Below are 18,256 nucleotides of genomic sequence, written 5' to 3' on the forward strand. Positions count from 1 at the left end.
GGCTGGAGGGCCTCTTCCAGTTTCCAAAATTGTATGGAGGGCCAGTTAGGGGAGGCTGTGCCTCTTCAAACAGCCCGGTATGGCCCAGCCCCCACCCCCATCTGACTCCCGCCCTGCTTCTTGCCCCCTGATGGCCCTCCCTCAGGACTCCTACCCCATCCAACCCCCCCGTTCCCTGTCCCCTGACAGCCCCCGGACTCTTGCTGCCCCATCCAGTCCCCTCCTCCTTCCTGATTGCCCGGTCAGGACCCCTGCCCCATCCAACCACCCCTTCTCCCTGCCCCTGACTGCCTCCTGCCACCCCATCCAACCCCCTCTCTCCTTCCTGACTGCCCCCCCCAGGATCTCTGCCTCCTTCAACCGCCATTTCCCTGCCCTCTGACCACCCCAACCCCTATCCATGCACCCTCGCCCCCTGACCACCACCCCGCACTCCTCTGCCCTCTATACAACTCCCCTGCTCCCACCCCTTACACGCACCATGTGGCTGGAGCCGGGCCATGCCACCATGCAGCACAGAGCATCGGGTCAGGTCGTGGCTCTGCAGCTGCGCTGCCCCAGGAGCTTGCAGCCCCACAGCCCAGAGCATTGCGCCAGCGGTGGGGTGAGCTGAGGCTGCAGGGGTGGGGGAACAGCAGGGGAGGGGCTGGGGGTGAGCCTTCCAGGGCAGGAGCTAGGGGCTGGACAGGAGGGTCCTGTGGGCCGGATGTGGCCCGCAGACCGTAGTTTGCCATCTCTGTTCTAGATATACCTTCAGTTTTATTCTTTTCCCAAGAAACTCCTTTGGATTCACAATGTGTTTTGCTATGATGATATTAAAATGTATTATTTTTAATGACTATGTTATTTCATTTCCATTGCAAAAAAAGCAATCTCTTGTTATAGAAAAATACGAGCATTTCAATTCTGGGCTGGGTCTAACAGAATTGCCACAGATTCAAGATGTAATGATGTGTGCACTGACATAAATAAAAAATGTTTGATCACATTCTGCTGATTATTATGTAGGCTTCCCTTTTATGTGGTTAATTTATTTTACATCTTTGTTAGACCTTTGTCTTGTGTCTCAAATATTGATCAGTTGGTCAGAGTGAGTTAGGATTTCTAGCTGCCCCCACCCCCGATAATGTATATAAGTGATACGTAATTTCTTATACCTCTCATTGAATATGCCCAATTTAGAATAATAAATATCTTGCAAACTTTATATACTAGGCATGATTCTACTGCCATTGAAATCAATGGCAAAACTCCATTGAGGTAAATGGTGCAGGATCAGGCCCCATGGGTGAAATCCTGGCTTGCTGCTTTACTGAAGTCAATTGGAATGCTGCCATTGTTGTCGATGTTGCTCAGGTTACACCCCAGGTATATACTCTGCATCCAGGGAAACTAATTGCAAAACTCCCACTGCCTTCCCTCAGTTCAGAATCAGGTCCAAAGCTTGCAAAGTTTTAAATATATAAAGCCTAACTCTGATCTCACTTGAACGTGTGTAATCCCATTCATGTTACTTCTGATTTACACTGGTGTGAGAGCAGGCAGAACCAAATATTTTAGCTTAGCCTGTCATCATTTCTTTAAAGTATTTTGTAATTTACTTTCAAAATTCATGAAGAGGAATTAAATGGCTATTAAATGTGCTAATGTCCTTGATTGCAGACTTGTGTTAACAGTACTCTTAGAAAAATCAATATTATTTGAAAGTATCTTTAATTACATATGCCCATATATATTTGGTTTTATTTCTCACCAGCTGTAAGGTTGCTAAATTGTTATTTCAGTTATGTCGATCGGTTCATTCATATTTATCTCTGTCATTTTGCTCCATTACTTACGGTAGCTTTTAAAATGTTGATATTTACTGCATATAATATTTGACTTCTAGGAGGCCTTATGATAAAGGTGCAACAGTCCACATTTCCTTTGCAAAAGAAGAATGAAAGCAAATAGAAATGGTCAATGTGGTTTTCAGGGGAGACTACTCAAAGATTTGTAGGAGACAGTGTGCCCTACTGGATAATGCCTGGAACTGGGTTCTAGAGGCCTGGGTTCTATTTCCAACTCTACCATTCGCCTGCTGGGTGACCTTGAGTAAATCACTTCATCTCTGTGCCTCAGTTTCCCCATCTATACAATGAGGATAATTATACTGATTTCCTCTATAAAGCACTTTGAGATCTTCTGATAAGAGCTCGGTATTATTGGAAAGAAACTTGCACTAGAAATGGAGAGAGACTGTTAAACAAGGATCATGAGTAAATTGCAGCCTGTAGGGGAAAGTTCAGGGCAGAAATAACCATGCTGTGAGTTAAAGGTAATTAAAGTGGCTCTGGGTAATAAGAAAAATAAAAAAAGACTTTTACAGATACATTACTGGTAAAAGCCGAATACTTCTAAAGACAAAGCGGGCAGGGACTCTAACATCACTCTGGCATCTAGGCTGGAATTTCAGTCTTGCTATCTCCTACAAAGGATGCACCTGACATTTGCTAGGCCATTACTTAAATAATGGAACAGACTGAAGATATTATTTTAGGATTAAACAGGACATTAGCTCTACACTCTTAGTCAGGGGATGGCCGGGCTGCAAAGGCACTCATGGTAGTTCTTACTCTCTTGCCAATCAATTGAATCTAATTTTTCATAGTTGTAGAAATGAATGAATAATCCAGACTGCCATGAGAACTCCTCTGTGAGCTCTTAATGTGGAATAGAAGCATTTCTCTCAGACAGGGAAATAATTCCTCAACCTCTCCTTTTTCAGATCTTTCCTTTAAACTTGCTGCTTCTACAGGGCCTATTAATCCCTTTCAAAAGTGACGGGGAAAAAAATAATGAAAATGCAACAGCAAAACCCCAAATAAGGAATCACAGGGCATATGACTGAGCTTTATTGCTCACTCAGTTATTTGTTTCAGTGGCATACCATCTCCTATCTGTGTACATGATAATACTTGTACATAAGCTATTATTTGGGGGTACACAGCAGATTGACACACAGGGCTTTCTTTTCTTGGCCACTTATTATAATCTGAACCAGGTTATTAGAGACTGAAAATGATAATGGTCTTTTATGGACTTAGAGAGACAAGGTGGGCAAGGTAATATTTTTTTATTGGACCAACTTCTATCGGTAAGAGAGACAAGCTTTTGAGCTTACACAGAGCTCTTCTTCAGAACTAAAGATAGAGACACCCAAATTCAGAAAATGCACCAAAAAAACTGGTACGTCCACACAAGCTTACGGTAATCTTCATGAAAAAGTTTAACACTATAGATCTGTGCCAGACTTTTCGAGAGAAATGTCAGATTATCTGCAACACTTCTGGTTTAAGGCCTGATCCTACACAATAGGAATTTTGCCAGTGGAGGCAGGATTGGGTCCATAGTTGGAGAGCTGAAATGTGCATGATGTTTGCAAAGCTATAGATGAATTTTACTAGCTGAATTATCATTACTCACTATTCATTTTGTGTTTTTGGGTGGAAAGCAGAAGAAACTCAATGGTTTTGGCTAAGTAGAAACTAAAACAAACTCAGTAGTTTCAGCAGCATTTCATTGAATTTGCTTGATTGGATTTCTTACGGCATGTCAACACTGCAATTGGAGGTGTGTTTGCAGCACAGATAGACATATTTGCATTAGCTTTAATCTACTTAGCACAGTGAAAAATAACAGAGATATACTAGCACAGATTTCAGCCTGCGTTAGCAACTCAAGTACATACTGAGGGGGCCCTGGCATGCTTGTACAGCCTGTGCTGTTCACTAGAGTGCTTCATCCCACTTGGACTATGGATCACATTCTACTTTGTAGATTCACCTTCTAAATAATTCTCCTTCATTCAGTGGCTATGGAACATTATTTTTTTCCTGTTACATGGGAATGAGTTTGGGAACATAGTAAAAGGCAGGGTATGTGTTTTGTATACAGAGATGTTGACTCAAACTACCCCTTTTGAACAATATTTTAAATCAAGCATACAATTTGGATTTTTCTTCTTCTACTCAGTTACAAAGTGATGTAATGGACATAACATAGAACTGTAAATTCCGAGTTGCTGGGCTGCAGTACATTGTGTGCGTGCAAAATCAGATGAATTTCAGTGGGAGTTGAGTATTCAGCAATTTGCAGGAGGCACTTTGTAGCTCCTAGAACTGGGATCCTAACCTGTAGGTAATCATTCACAAAATAAAATGCAGACACATAGCCAAAATCAGCCCTGTAGTGTAACTAACATCCCTAGCTGATAGCTAGAGTTAGTGAAATAACCTTTATTGAATAATATATCTGATGAGTTTTTGCATTTAAAAATGGTCAAAATGGTCAATGGTCAAAGAGTTTTGGGAAAATCTTCAAATAAAATATCAACAAACAGTCATCTCCACTCTTTACTGAGCTCAATTTGTAGCTTGGGGAAGAGAAATACTATTTCACCTATTGGTGAATAGAAACCCCATGGGTTTTGGGAGTGTACAGTGTGACACTGGACTTCATATGCTTATGAATATCACATAATTGGAATATGCTTTACGCTAAATACCCCTTGTATGGTGTTATTAGAAAGCTTGTAATCTGCTAAGTGTGTTCATCCTAAGATATAAACTTGCTTCACTGATGTAAACATATTAAATGGAGGCCATTAAGAGTATTCCAGAAACAATCAGTCGTAAATGGCCTCAGTTACTTAAAAGACTTCCTGTGCACATGTGGGCCAGCCCAAGAGAAGTGGAGACTAGGGGGTTTACAGTGACATGTGACCATGTCACCTGATAATAAAATCCATCTTAAATCTGGTACTTTTCCATTTAGGAGGAGGGGTGGAGACCCAGAGAGACAAAAGATTCCCGCCTTGTGCCAAAGCTATAAAAGGGGGTGAAGCAGGACAAAGGGGCTGCTAGTCACCAGAAAATCTCTGCTTACCACCTGAGATGTCTGTTGGATCTAACAAAGACTGTACCAGGGGAAAGGATTTGGCTCAGACTAGGAAGAAGTCTGGTCTGTGAAAGAAGCTTATTGGAACCTCTCTGAGGGTGAGATTTTACCTGTAATCAGTTTCTTAATGTATTAGGCTTAGACTTGCGTGTTTTTGCTTTATTTTGCTTGGTGACTTACTTTATTTGGTCTGTTATTACTTGAAACCACTTAAATCCTACTTTTTATACTTAATAAAATCACTTTTGTTTATTAATAAAACCAGAGTAAGTGATTAATACCTAGGGGGAGCAAACAGCTGTGTATATCTCTCTATCAGTGTTACAGAGGGCAAGCAATTTACAAATTTACCCTATATAAGTTTTACACAGAGCAAAACTGATTTATCTGGGGTTTGGATCCCATAGGGAGCTGGGTGTCTGGATGCTGGAGGCAGGTAACCTGCTGAGCAGTTTTTAGTTAAAGCCTTCAGCTTTGGGGGCATGGACCAGACCTGGGTCTGTGTTGTAGCAGGCTAGCGTGCCTGGCTCAAGAAGGCAGGGTTCTGAAGTCCCAAGATGGCAGGGAAAATGGACTCAGAGATAATTTCAGCGCATCAAGTGACAGTCCCAAGGGGGTCTCTGTGACCAAATCCATCACATACAAATTTTACTAGCATCCATGATGTCTCCAGTTTATCACAGAACAGAAAAGTACACCTAAGTAAGTATTATCCTTTCATACTGGTTTTACACTGATGTAACTCTCTTTACTTCAGCAGTTACTGCTGATTTGCATCCCTAGGACCTTAATCTTAGAATAAGGTTCACTAGCAGGGACCCATAGAGAACCCCTTTGATATCATTCGGGCTCTGCACAGGTGTAGTTGTCTACACTAGCAGATCCAATTGTAAGACTGGGGCCTGACTGAGAGAAGAAAGCTCAAAGAGTTGAGAGAGGGTTTTAAAATACATTAGAACAAGCTCAGGGTATGTCTCTTGTTTCATACGTTGAATTAGTTTGCTGCGTTGCTTGGGAACAGCTTCAATGTCACTCATTTCCCGAGCGGAAGAAAACAGACGTATTCTCTGATAATGGGAATGAAGCCATCAAGGACAATGCTCTCATGCAGTGGGTTAATTAGGAGAACATCAGCCTCTTTCACCAGCCAAATATTGCTTTTCTTTTCTCATGTAACTGAAAGGAGCAATGCTTTTTTTGGGGGTAGGGGGAAGAGTATTGAACTATTATGGTGTAGACGCTTCCTGAATCAATGGAAGTAATTTTTCCATTGACGTAATTGTGATGGGTTGGATCACAGAAACGCCCTTGAGTCTGCCAACTGATGTGCCAAGACTACTTCTTCCCCTGCTTTCCCTGCCAGCTTGGGACTCCAGCACCCTGTCTTGTTAAGCCAGACAAACCAGTCTACTCCAACACAGACCCAGGGTCTGAACCACGTGCCCCAAAGCTGCAGACTTAACTGAAAGCAACTTAAGAAGTGTTCTTGACTTTAACATTGAGATGCCCAACTCCCAATGGGGTCTAAACCCCAAATAAATCCATTTTACCCTGTATAACGCTTAAAAAATTGTTTGCCCTCCATGACACTGATAGAGAGAGATGCACAGCTGTTTGCCCCCCCCAGGTATTAATACATACACTGGGTTAATTAATAAGTAAAAAGTGATTTTAATAAATACAGAAAGTAGGATTTAAGTGGTTCCAGATAATAGCAGACAGAACAAAATGAATTACCAAGCAAAATAAAATAGACCATGCAAATTTGTGTCTAATACCGTAAGAAAACTGAATACAGATAAAAACCTCACCATCAGAAGAATCTCTTTTACTGACTGGTCTGTAGCTTCCTTTTCATTTTAGTCTCCTTCTAGTCTGGGTCCAGCAATCACTCACACTCGCTTTAATTACTGTCCTATGTTCCAGTTTCTTTCAGGCATCCTTGGGGGTTGAGAGGCTGGCTCTTTAGCCAGCTGAAGAAAAAATGGAGGGGTCTCCCAGGGGTTTAAGTAGACTTTCTCTTGTGGGTGGAGATCCCCTCCTCTCTCCTATGCAAAGTCCAGCTTCAGGATTGAGTTTTGGAGTCACATGGGCAAGTCACATGTCCATGCATGACTCAATTTTTACAAGCAGCAGCCATTGTTTACATGCTACCCTGAACATCCTCAGGTAGACTTCTTATGTGGATTGGAGCTTTCCAAGATTCATTGTCCTTTAAGTGTTTCTTGATTGGGCACTTAATTTGCACATTCCTTTCTCAAGAAGCTGACCAAATGCTTTACTAAGGTTACTTAGAAATCAATCAAGTACACAGCCAATATTCATAACTTCGAATACAACAATGACACATGCATACAAATAGGATGAATAGATTCAGTAGATTATAACCTTTACAGAGATATGTTACGTGGCATATATAGCATAAAACATATTCCAGTTATGTCATATATATACATTCATAAGCAAAATTTCCATGAAGCCTTATGGGGTGCACCATCACAGTGATTAATCCACCGCTCCAAGAGGGGATAGCTAGGTTGACAGAAGAATTCTTCTGTCTACCTAGTGGCGTTTACAGAGGGGGTTAGGTTGACCTAACAGGATGCAAAATTTTTCACAGCCCTCAGCGATGTAGCTAGGTCAATCTAAATTTTAGGTGTAGACCATCCGAGGGTCTTGAGAAAAAAGTGGAATTTTGAGGATGTTTTTATTGCAGAGCATGAATAATATAACTGGAGCAAAGTACAGTACTTGCTTTTCCACAGTCCTATAGTAGAGAGCTAGAAAACCCAAACCCATTATTCTATGCCACTTGTACTTGCTACTTTCTGAGCTAATTGTTAAGCTTGTAGTCAGTAGCACTTACTTTATAATTAGGTTTATTATCATTGGGGGAGGGCAGAATTATTTATTCTAAATGTATACAATGGAACAAACAAGCTTTCCTGCAGTAAATAATTATTGGAAATGACTTTGATTGGAGACTGACATTGTGCCATGTTGCACATGGTGATCACAGGAAATGAAAAGCATTACCGCCTGGAATTTGGACTTCATGGGGAAGAAACGCCTGGGAGATCTGACATATGTTTTTCATTTCACAGATGCCTCATACTCCCTACCTTCCCCCACCCCCCAAATGGTGGATTTTTTAGAATTTACCAGAGTGGTATGTACCAAGGAGAGCATATCAAACCGCTACTGAAGAGAGGCTGATGTGTAGGTGAGTAAAGATCAGCGCTTAGATCAGATCCAAATAGGTGGCACTCATCAGTTTTGGGGGCTCTCATCTGGGGTCTGCATGTCACGTGGTGGAGCGGTATTGCATCATCTTGTGGGGGTGGGGATGTCAACAGGAAGAGAATGGGGAAAAGAAAATAAATTGGTGTTAAAGGAATCTATGTTTCCAAAAACAGCTGTAGCCTGTCAAGCAAAATTGTATGCACAGTGTGTGGAGCTGAGTAGGGCAACATTCCATGTTCTCCCTACCCCTTTTCCCACCACCTCCATCACACAGACAGTTGTGGAATGTCAGGAGGGGACAGCGAACTGACAAGGACATTTGTTGCCCTGGGTGTCTGGTTGAGAGTGGAGGGGAGAGAGAGCAAGAGTCAGTGCTCCTTCTCTCCACCTCCCCTGAGGGGGACTGATAAGTTTTGTGGTCGAGGAGTGGATCCAGATACGCAAAGGCTCTGAAATCTTTTCATAGTGTGGATCACATCTTAATAAGAAGATTGTCTTGTGGACACCTACATCTCCCCTTCTGCAAACTTCACTTTCCCTCCCATTCACAATCTCTTGTCAGCCAGAGGAATTGCTTAACCTAATATAACGCATGTTTATGAGGTATGTCATGGTTGTCAGCGTAGTGGCTGGGCACAAGGAGAACCAGCCCCATGTGGTCAGTTGAATCTCCATGGGCCACTGTTAGGGAACAACTAGATAGGGTATTCCTGGCTCAGACAGGTCTTCTCTCATCAGGTGTTGTTTCTGCTGCTCCGCCTACTGGTGGGAAGGTTTGGATTCCTATTAGATACCCAGCCAGGCACCAGCTACTTCTGTCCATACACTTCAGATTCACCTACCTGATGAATCTTCACTTTTGCCAGCCAGGAGGAGCTGGAAACCTTCATTAGCAAGGTTCTTCCTAGCCAGGAAACAGATGGGAAAGGGGAGGGCTTTCTCTGCTTTTAGTTTAACCCCTGGTAAAGAGTGATGCACTCATTCACAAGATGCAGTCTACAAAATGAGTCCCAGCACACACCAGGTAGACACCAAAATCCGGCTCCAAGTCAGCTTGAACAGTCAGTCAATGCTGGTAAGGCTGGATAGACTAAGCAAGTTTGCTTGAGTTCGTGGTTATGCACATCCATCTGGCTTATTTATTATGGAGGTTAATTTCCCTGTGTTTTGTAACAAAACAAAATTGCTAAGACTTTAATGTACCTTTTAATTCTTCATGTTTAGTGAGATGGAGCCACACTGAGGAAGTGTGTTGTCAGGAGAGGGGGAAAGCTACTTGCATGGGCAATTTTCTTTGCTTCTATTTATGCAGAGCAGAGCTCTTGTGGAATTAGGGAATTAACGACAAGTCATTTAATTTAACACTGGCTAGACACTAAGGGGTTTCTGGGACTGCTGCAACTGAAAAATGGTTGCTGGTGAATTATTCCCAGGGACTAAGGGATTCCTGGCAAATCCTGACAATTAATCAGAGTTTACACTGTCACCAGGCAAAAAATCCAGGCTGGAGTTTCTTGCCTATTGTAAATACATTCTAAACATTCACCTCGCCCTAGAGCCATTCCAGAATGGCTTTTTGCTTGTCTTATCAAACCCTCACGGCAAGAGTCCCTCTCCTTTTCTAGGTAATGACTACCTGGTAAGTTAGCCAGAGTGAAAGGGACATCCCAAGGCTTTCACTCACATCTTCATGTTGGGCCACTTCATGTCTTCAGTCTTCGTGGGTCATTGAATCTTTGGCCTCTCTACTGCTGCCCTGGAATGAAATCACCACACTAATTGCACATAGGCAGCTGAACAACTATTGGTCTCTGATTTGAGCTGGATGGATACTGATGACCATAGAGGCCAGAATCTGCACATCCTGTTGCCAGTCACCTGATTCCCTCAAACTCCGCCCCCCCCATTCAGTATTCTTCGTACTGCTAGGAATTTCTGAAATCCTTTAGTGAAATTTAAGAAAATTTCATTACCCTTCTCCCAAGTAGTAATTTGGGAACCAGTTGTAGGAGTCTATCTTTGTCTCTAGAAACTGGGCTCTCAGCTCCCATCATGCCAGCAGTGTTTTGCCTTTTTATCTTCCGGGGGGAAAAAAGAAACAAGACTGAGATGAGCGGTGGTGCAGCTTGGCACAGTTTAAGTACATTGGAGTAAACATAGATGAAGGCTCCTAACGTTCAGAAATAAAACAACATGTTTCACTGAATCTGCTTTTGCAGAGGCATCCTAGAGAGAAGGAGAATGATCTTATGACAATGGATGATTTTCTTTCTAATTGTTCAGTACAATTAAGAACAAATTCTGGAATCCCTGGGATGTGTTGGAAATGATAGCAAAGCAGAGACAATATATAGTCAGAGCAAGCTCTGCTGGGAGGCCTAACCAGGCAATATTTGATGTGACTTATGAACATTACAATGCATTTTAAAGAAGGTTACACTTGATAAAAGTGTTTTGCTTTCTTCGGTTTGTGGAAATGAGCCAGATGCTCATCTGGTGTCATCTGGCTTAACTCCACTGATTTCAATCCATTGATTTCTTTCGTGCTGTGATGCTGATCTGGCCCAACATCTTTCCCATTCCTTTTTGCGGAAAACCAGCTGCTGGGAAGCAACTAGTTAAAATTTGCACATACACTGCCCTATCTTTTGTCCTGTGCATTCAGTACCCTCTGGCTTCCGGAAGCAGGCAATCTGCTGACAAACATGCAGAGGGTAGAGGTTTGAGGCATCAACTCAGAGGAGAAGAAAAAAACCTGATGTAGAGAAAAAAATTGCCACTTGCCATAAGAAACATTGCCCTAATGAGATATATCATGTGCTGTGATGTCCTTGACATCATCAATTCCTCATACACTTCAACAAGTGCTAAAATCAGCCAACCATATGCCTGTATTGCTGCCTTCTTGATCCTGAAAGGGTTGGGGAGTCCTATGGGAAATGAGGTGCCTGTTGCAGATTCTTTTGGGACCTGATCCTACTTATACTGGGCAGAATTTTCAGATGGGTTTGACACCCACATTTGGGCCAGATTTTCAGAAGAGTCCAGCATGTTGGGCTTAGAGCTCTTTTGAAAATCTTGCCATTAGTGTCAGAGTGGATGCTTCTGGGTGCTGTACTCTTTTGAAAATCCGGCCTGTACTTGGGTAACTAAGAGGGAGTTGCTGAGCTCTACTGAAAATCTGGCCCACTGAAGTCAGTGATAAGCCTCCCAATGACTGCAATGGTAGCAGCTCAGGTCCTTGGTTCAGTTTCATGTGTTTCTACAGGTTGTTAAGTAAACCCTTTATTTGACAGGCTCAAGGTTAGAAACAGCTGTTTTTCTTATCTGGCACAAAGGAGGCCTTCAGGAATGGAAGACTGGTAGTAAATAAGCATTAATGTGCTTGGTAATTTTAAACTACAGCTCTATTTATATGCACTATAGTCCTGCCTTTCTTTGGACACAAGCAACTTATTTCTGATCTCACTGCCTTTAGCCCCTCAGTATTAACAAATAAAAATACAATTCTCATTGAACAAATCAGGCAAGTAGACCCTCAAGACCAATGAGACTCAGTACAGGCTTAAAGGTCTGCCCCTTTTTCAGGAAGAGGGCCTAGATCACAAATACTTTTTTCTCTATCCACAGCCCTTCCTAATCATAGAACCGGAAGGGACCTTAAGAGGTAATCTACTCCAGTCCTCTGCACTCATGGCAGGACTATGTATTATCTAGAGCAGTGGTTCCCAGACTTGTTCCGCTGCTTGTGACCCTGGTGGGCCAGGCCAGTTTCTTTACCTCCTGCGTCTGCAGGTTCAGCCGATCATGCTCCCAGTGGCCATGGTTTGCTGCTCCAGGCCAATGGTTGCTGCTGGAAGTGGCTCGGGCTGAGGGATATATTGGCCGCCACTTCCAGCAGCTCCCATTGGCCTGGAGCAGTGAACTGCGGCCACTGGGAGCTGTGATCGGCCGAATTTGCGGATGTGGCAGGTAAACAAACTGGCCCAGGCCTTCGAGGGCTTTCCCTGAACAAGCGGTGGAACAAGTTTGGGAACCACTGATCTAGAGCAGGGATGGGCAAACTTTTTGGCCTGAAGGCCACATCGGGTTTCTGAAATTGTATGGAGGGCCGGTTAGGGAAGGCTGTGCTTCCTTGTGGCCCGGCCCCTGCCCTCTATCTGACGCCCCCTCTGCTTCTTGCCCCCTGACAGCCTCCCCCCCGGGACTCCTGCCCCATCCAACGCCCCCAATCTGTCCCCTGATGGCCCTCCTGGGACTCCTGCCCCCCACTACCCAATCCAACCCCTCCTCTCATTCCTGACTGCCCCTCCCCCTGGGACCCATGGCCCATCCAACCACCCCTTCTCCCTGTCTCCTGACTGCCTCCCTGGGACCCCTGCCCCATCCAACCACCTCTTCTCCCTGTCCCCTGACCACCCCCAGAACCGCTGCCCATCCCCAACTCCCCGCCGTCCCAATCCAACCCCCCTCTCCCTCCTGACTGCCCCTCCAGGACCCTGCCCCCATTCAACCGCCCTGTTCCCCACCCTCTGACTGTCCTGACTCCTATCCACATCTCCACCCCCAACCACCACCCCGAACTCCCCTGCCCTCAGTCCAACCCCTCTGACTCCCTGTCCCCTTAGTGCACTGCTAGAGCACCAATGGTTGATGGCGCTACAGCCGCACACTGCCCAGAGCACCAGGACAGGCAGCCATGCCACCCACATGGAACCAGCCATGCCACCACACAGCACAGAGCACTGGCAGGCCGGGCTCTGCATGCTGTCCACTGACCCCAGCAAGAGCTCGCAGTCCCCACCGCTCCAGAGCATTGTGCCGTGGCGCAGTGAGCTGAGGGCTTTGGAGAGGGGGCACAAGCAAGGAGACGGGGCTGGGGGCTGACCTTCCTGGGCAGGAGCTTGGGGGGCATGGGCAAGAGGGTCCCGCGGGCCGATAGTTTGCCTACCAACTCGATCTAGACCATCCTGGACGGTCGTTTGTCCCAACCTGCTCGTATAAATCTCCAATAATGGAGAGTTCCACATCCTCCCTAGCGCAATTTAATTCCAGGGACTTACCAACGCCTGAACAATTAGAAGTTTTCTAATGTCCAACCTAAACTCCTTGCCTGCAGTCAAGCCATTGCTCTTGTCCTATCCTCAGAGATAAGAGAACATTCTTCTCCCTCCGTTGTCGTAACACCTTTTATGTACTTGGAAAAGTGTTATCATCCCTTCGCTTCTCTTTCCAGACTAACAAACCAAATTTTTTCAATCTTTCCTCATATGGTCTATTTTTCTCCACCTTACATCTTTTTGTTTGCTCTTCTCTGGGAACTTCTCTCCATTTGCCACGTTTCCTCTGAAATGTGGCTACTCAGAAACTGACAAATACTCCAGTTGAAGCCTAATCAGTGCGCCGCTAGAGAGCAAGAGATGACCTCTCGTTCTTCGCTTACAACGACCTCCTGCTGAATGACATCCCAGAATGATGTTTGCTGTTTTTTTGCAACAGTATCACACTGTTGACTCATATTTAGCTTGTGGTCCACTATGACCCCCAGATTCCTTTCCGCAGTACTCCTTCCTAGGCAGTCATTTCCCATTTTGTATGTGTGCAACTGATTGTTCCTTCCCAAATGGAGTACTTTGCATTTGTCCTTATTGAATTTCATCCTGTTTACTTCAGAGCATTTCTCCAGTTTGTGCAGATTATTTTGAATTTTTATCCTATTCTCCAAAGCACTTGCAATCCCTCCCAGCTTGTTATTGTCCGAAAACTTTATAAGTCTACTCTTTATGCCATTATCTAAATCATTGATGAAGCTATTGAACAGAACCGGATCCAGAGCTGATCCCTGCAGAACCCCACTCATTATGCCCTTCCAGCATCACTGTGAACCACTGATAACTACTCTCAGGGAATGGTTTTCTAACTAGTTTTGCACCCACTTTATAGTAGCTCCATCTAGGTTGCATTTCCCTAGTTTGTTTATGAGAATTATGGGAGAGAGGAAAGGCTGCAGTCCATTCCTGATGCGTTGTTGAAGTGTTGGGCTTTTGTATAGTTCTGACGCAGAACGCTGTTATGAGTCATGGCCTGAGGCAGTTTTTATACTTCACAGAAAAATAAATCTATGAATGTCTCAGTCTGGTAGTGGGGAGTTAGGAGTAAAGACATTCTTTACTTTCATGATTTCTGTTGCTGAAATCACTGCTATGTATTTGCTCTTTTAGAAGAAATCATTGACTACTCAGTGTCATCCAAAGATTTTTTGTTTTTAAACAAACAGATCCTTTTCTGTTGCAGTTAGTTTGCTCCATGGATGTCTAACTCATTGGATTAACACTAGTGTAGCTCCACCGGTGATAGGCAGGTGCAGGTCTTGTTACTGCCATGTCATCTAGCTCTGCTCAGAGAAGGTCTAGAAGAGTATTTAGTAGCAAAGGCCCAGATCCATCAGTAGACTTAAGTGCCCAAACCCCAGGTTTAGGTGCTACTGCATTCTCAAAAACCTTCTGCCTATCCCTGTAGGGATCTAAACTCACTTGGTGTCAAAATTTTCATTGCAAATATCCCCATGGCATCTAAGTTTCCACCTCTGGGCATGTGCTCTGCAGGCTCAGGCAGGCTTTTGGGTGTTGTCTCACATAGATTCATAGTCTTTAAGGTCAGAAGGGACCACCATGATCATCTAGTCTGACCTGCTGCACAACACAGGCCACACAATCTCACCCACCCACTCTTGCAACAAACCTCTAACCTATGTCGGAGTCACTGAAGTCCTCAAATTGTGGTTCAAAGACCTCAAGGTGCAGAGCATCCTCCTGCAAGTGACCTGTGTCCCACGCTGCAGAGGAAGGCGAAAAACCTCACATCTAAACCCCAGCTTGATACACAAGCCAGGTGAAGATAGGTGTTCCCTTGCTAGCTTGTCTGCAGGGCCCAATCCAGTGTGTGTGGTCAGAACATGTTTACCTTCACACAGAGTGGCTGGTGGATGGGAGAAGGGTGAAGGAAGAGGCATCAGCCACAGCAGTGACCTTCCTTGTAACTTTTAGGTCGGTGGTTAGGGTACTTACATGGATGTTGGAGACCCAAGTTCAGTTCCTCCCTCTGTCTAATGAGGAGAGCGGATTTGAATTAGGGGTCTTGAAAGAATTAATTTTGGAGCCTTGGCCAACTTTCAGTTTATGATAATTGTGGAAGTTGGATACTGGCCACTTAAATGCTGGGAAAGTGACTCCCACGTGTGCATTTGAAAGGGGCAATAGTAATTGAACACTCACAGACTTCATTAGGCATTATGTCAATATGCACACTGCTGTGCACTAACCATTTTATCCCCAATCTGTGGAGTAGGAATGTGAATTAGAATAGCCCCTGAGAGAGAGAGGATGGTAAATGAAGGCAGAATAAATGTAATTTTTCATTTGAGGCACAAACAAATTGCTGCAGATCAGTATTGCAAAATAGCCAGAAGTTATATGTTGTTTTGCTTCCTAATGGACCTTTCCCTCCAAAGTTGGTTAATAAAAGTCTTACAGCACCGCCAGCACATTGATTTTTTGTTTCATGTTTTGTTTTGTTTTCTTTTGCCTGTGAATGTTTCTGATCAGGCAGAGTGGGCAGCTTTATATAGGGTCTGTACTGTTGATGAACTCTGTCAGTCTTCAGTCTCTTCTGTAGAATGGTTAGTGCTGCATTTCATGAATCTCTAAGCCTCTTTTGCTGATTAATCCTATGCAGCAGGCTGGCTTGCACTTCCTCTCAGGTTGACTTTTGTTGTAGGAATAACAACCCAGCTCACTGAGAAAGGTCAGACTTGTGGTACCTGATGGTATCAGAATGAAGTATATTTAAATTCCTTGCAGGAAAACAACCTTCCCTACATACAATGAACAGGACAAAACAGATGAGTGGATGGGATAGATAGACAGTCAATTAATTTCCAGCATTTCTCTGAGTCCTCAGGGACTGGACTAAAATAAGCTCCTGAAGCCACCTAGAATACAGATGTTTGTCCACAGAACGTATGATGAGAACAAAGTTTTTAATTAATAAACTGATCTTAATTATAAACTGGAAGTAATATGCAGAATTACCTGATACACTCATGGCAAATGCAGGAATTACAGGCACAGTGGTTGCATGCCAGTGATGCAGGTACCTTTTAAAATGTGGTCTTTAATTTTACAGCAGCGTATAGCCATAAATGGTGAATGACTGTTTTGCCATAAAGGAAAGACTATTAATATTGAAAGAAAATATCCATGTGACTATGAATGCATAGATTTAAAGGAGAGAAACCACACCGAAAGTAGCACCACTTTCTTCATATTTACTTTAGCCTTGGGGATGGAAGATCTTCATTTAATCAAAACAAATGAAAAGACACAGTTAGGACACTGTCAACTTGAATGTTTTGAAATTGACTGATTAGCAGTAATATCCAATTACTGAATGGAACCAGCTGCGTTCATATACAGCCACCTTTGGTACATCTTTAATTTTTAGAATGATTCTGTGAAAATATTTGATTAGTCTTTCAGCTCTTCAACTGGTGTATGCAGAATCTTTTATCAAGGGAGAAACTGACTGAGAGCCTGATCCAAAGCCCATTGTAGTTAATGGGAATCTTCAGTGGATTTTGGATTAAGCACTATCTGATTACACAGGTATTGAAACTATCAGCAAAGAGCTGCCATAATGTAAGATCCATAATATAAGCAAATGCAGGAAAAGAAGGATTATTTTCTAACTTCATTCTGTTATAGCAGCATTGCAGTGTTAAATAAGGGTGGAAATAGTAAAATGGCTCTGAAGTTTATATACTATGTCATATTTTCTGTTCAGACATTAATTTTTCAGGAGACATGATTATTTAAAGATTTTTGAAATAGTTATTTTGATCATGAAGACTATTCATTCAGTGTCTATAGTGCACTTGTATTTTTTTGATGATTTTTCTAAACATTGTATTGTATGTTTTGTTTTCAAATCTTCCATTAAAACATGTATGCTGGTATTATATCAGCCAGATTTTATTTTCTAAATGATAATATTTGTGCATATCCTTAGGAAAGCTATTTTCTATTTTTTATTAAATTAGCCATTATGTAATGAATTAGGAATAATTGTCACATTGGAAGGAAAGTATTACTTCAGTTAATCAGAACTATTTTTAAATAAGGATAGCTACAGAGGGAAATAGATAAAAAGGAGCTATCACATGGCTGTAATAATCTGGAAAGTTCTGTTCCCTGAGCCAAATTCTCTTCCCCTTAACTCTGTTTACATTAGTAGAGTAACACCAGCAAAGAACTAGGAGTACTTGTGGCACCTTTGAGACTAACACATTTATTTGGGCATGAGTTTTGTGGGCTAAAACCCACTTCATCAGGTGCATGCAGTGGAAAATACAGTAGGAAGAGATCTATATACAGAGAACAGGGAAAAATGGGGGTTGCCATACCAACTCTAACAGGACTAATCAATTAAGGTGGACTATTGTCAGCAGAAGAAAAAAACTTCTGTAGTGATAATCAGGATGGCCCATTTCAAACAGTTCACAAGAAGGTGTGAGTAACAGTAGGGGGAAAATTAGCACTGGGAAATAGTTTTCAGTTTGTGTAATCGCCCATCCACTCCCAGTCTTTATTCAAGCCTAATTTAAAGGTTTCCAGTTTGCAAATTAATTCCAGTTCTGCAGTTTCTTGTTGGAGTCTGTTTTTGAAGTTTTTTTGTAGAAGAATTGCAGCTTCTAGGTCTGTCATTGAGTGTACAGGGAGGTTGAAGTGTTCTCCAACTGGTTTTTGAATGTTATAATTCTTGATGTCTGATTTGTGTCCATTTATTCTTTTGCGTAGCGATTGTCTGGTTTGGCCAATGTACATGACAGAGGGGCATTGCTGGCACATGATGGCATATACCACATTGGTAGATGTGCAGCAAAGAACTGGCCCTCCTTATTTCTAACCAGAATGTTGGAGGACATAAACTAGAGCAGAGGTTCCCAAACTTTTCTTACTGCATAGCATCTTGCAGATTTACAAGCTGCCCATGTACTCCCTTCCAGTTTTCCCATTGC

This window comes from Chelonoidis abingdonii, chromosome 14 (genome assembly GCF_003597395.2).
Source record: "Chelonoidis abingdonii isolate Lonesome George chromosome 14, CheloAbing_2.0, whole genome shotgun sequence".
Classification (NCBI taxonomy): Eukaryota; Metazoa; Chordata; order Testudines; family Testudinidae; genus Chelonoidis; species Chelonoidis abingdonii.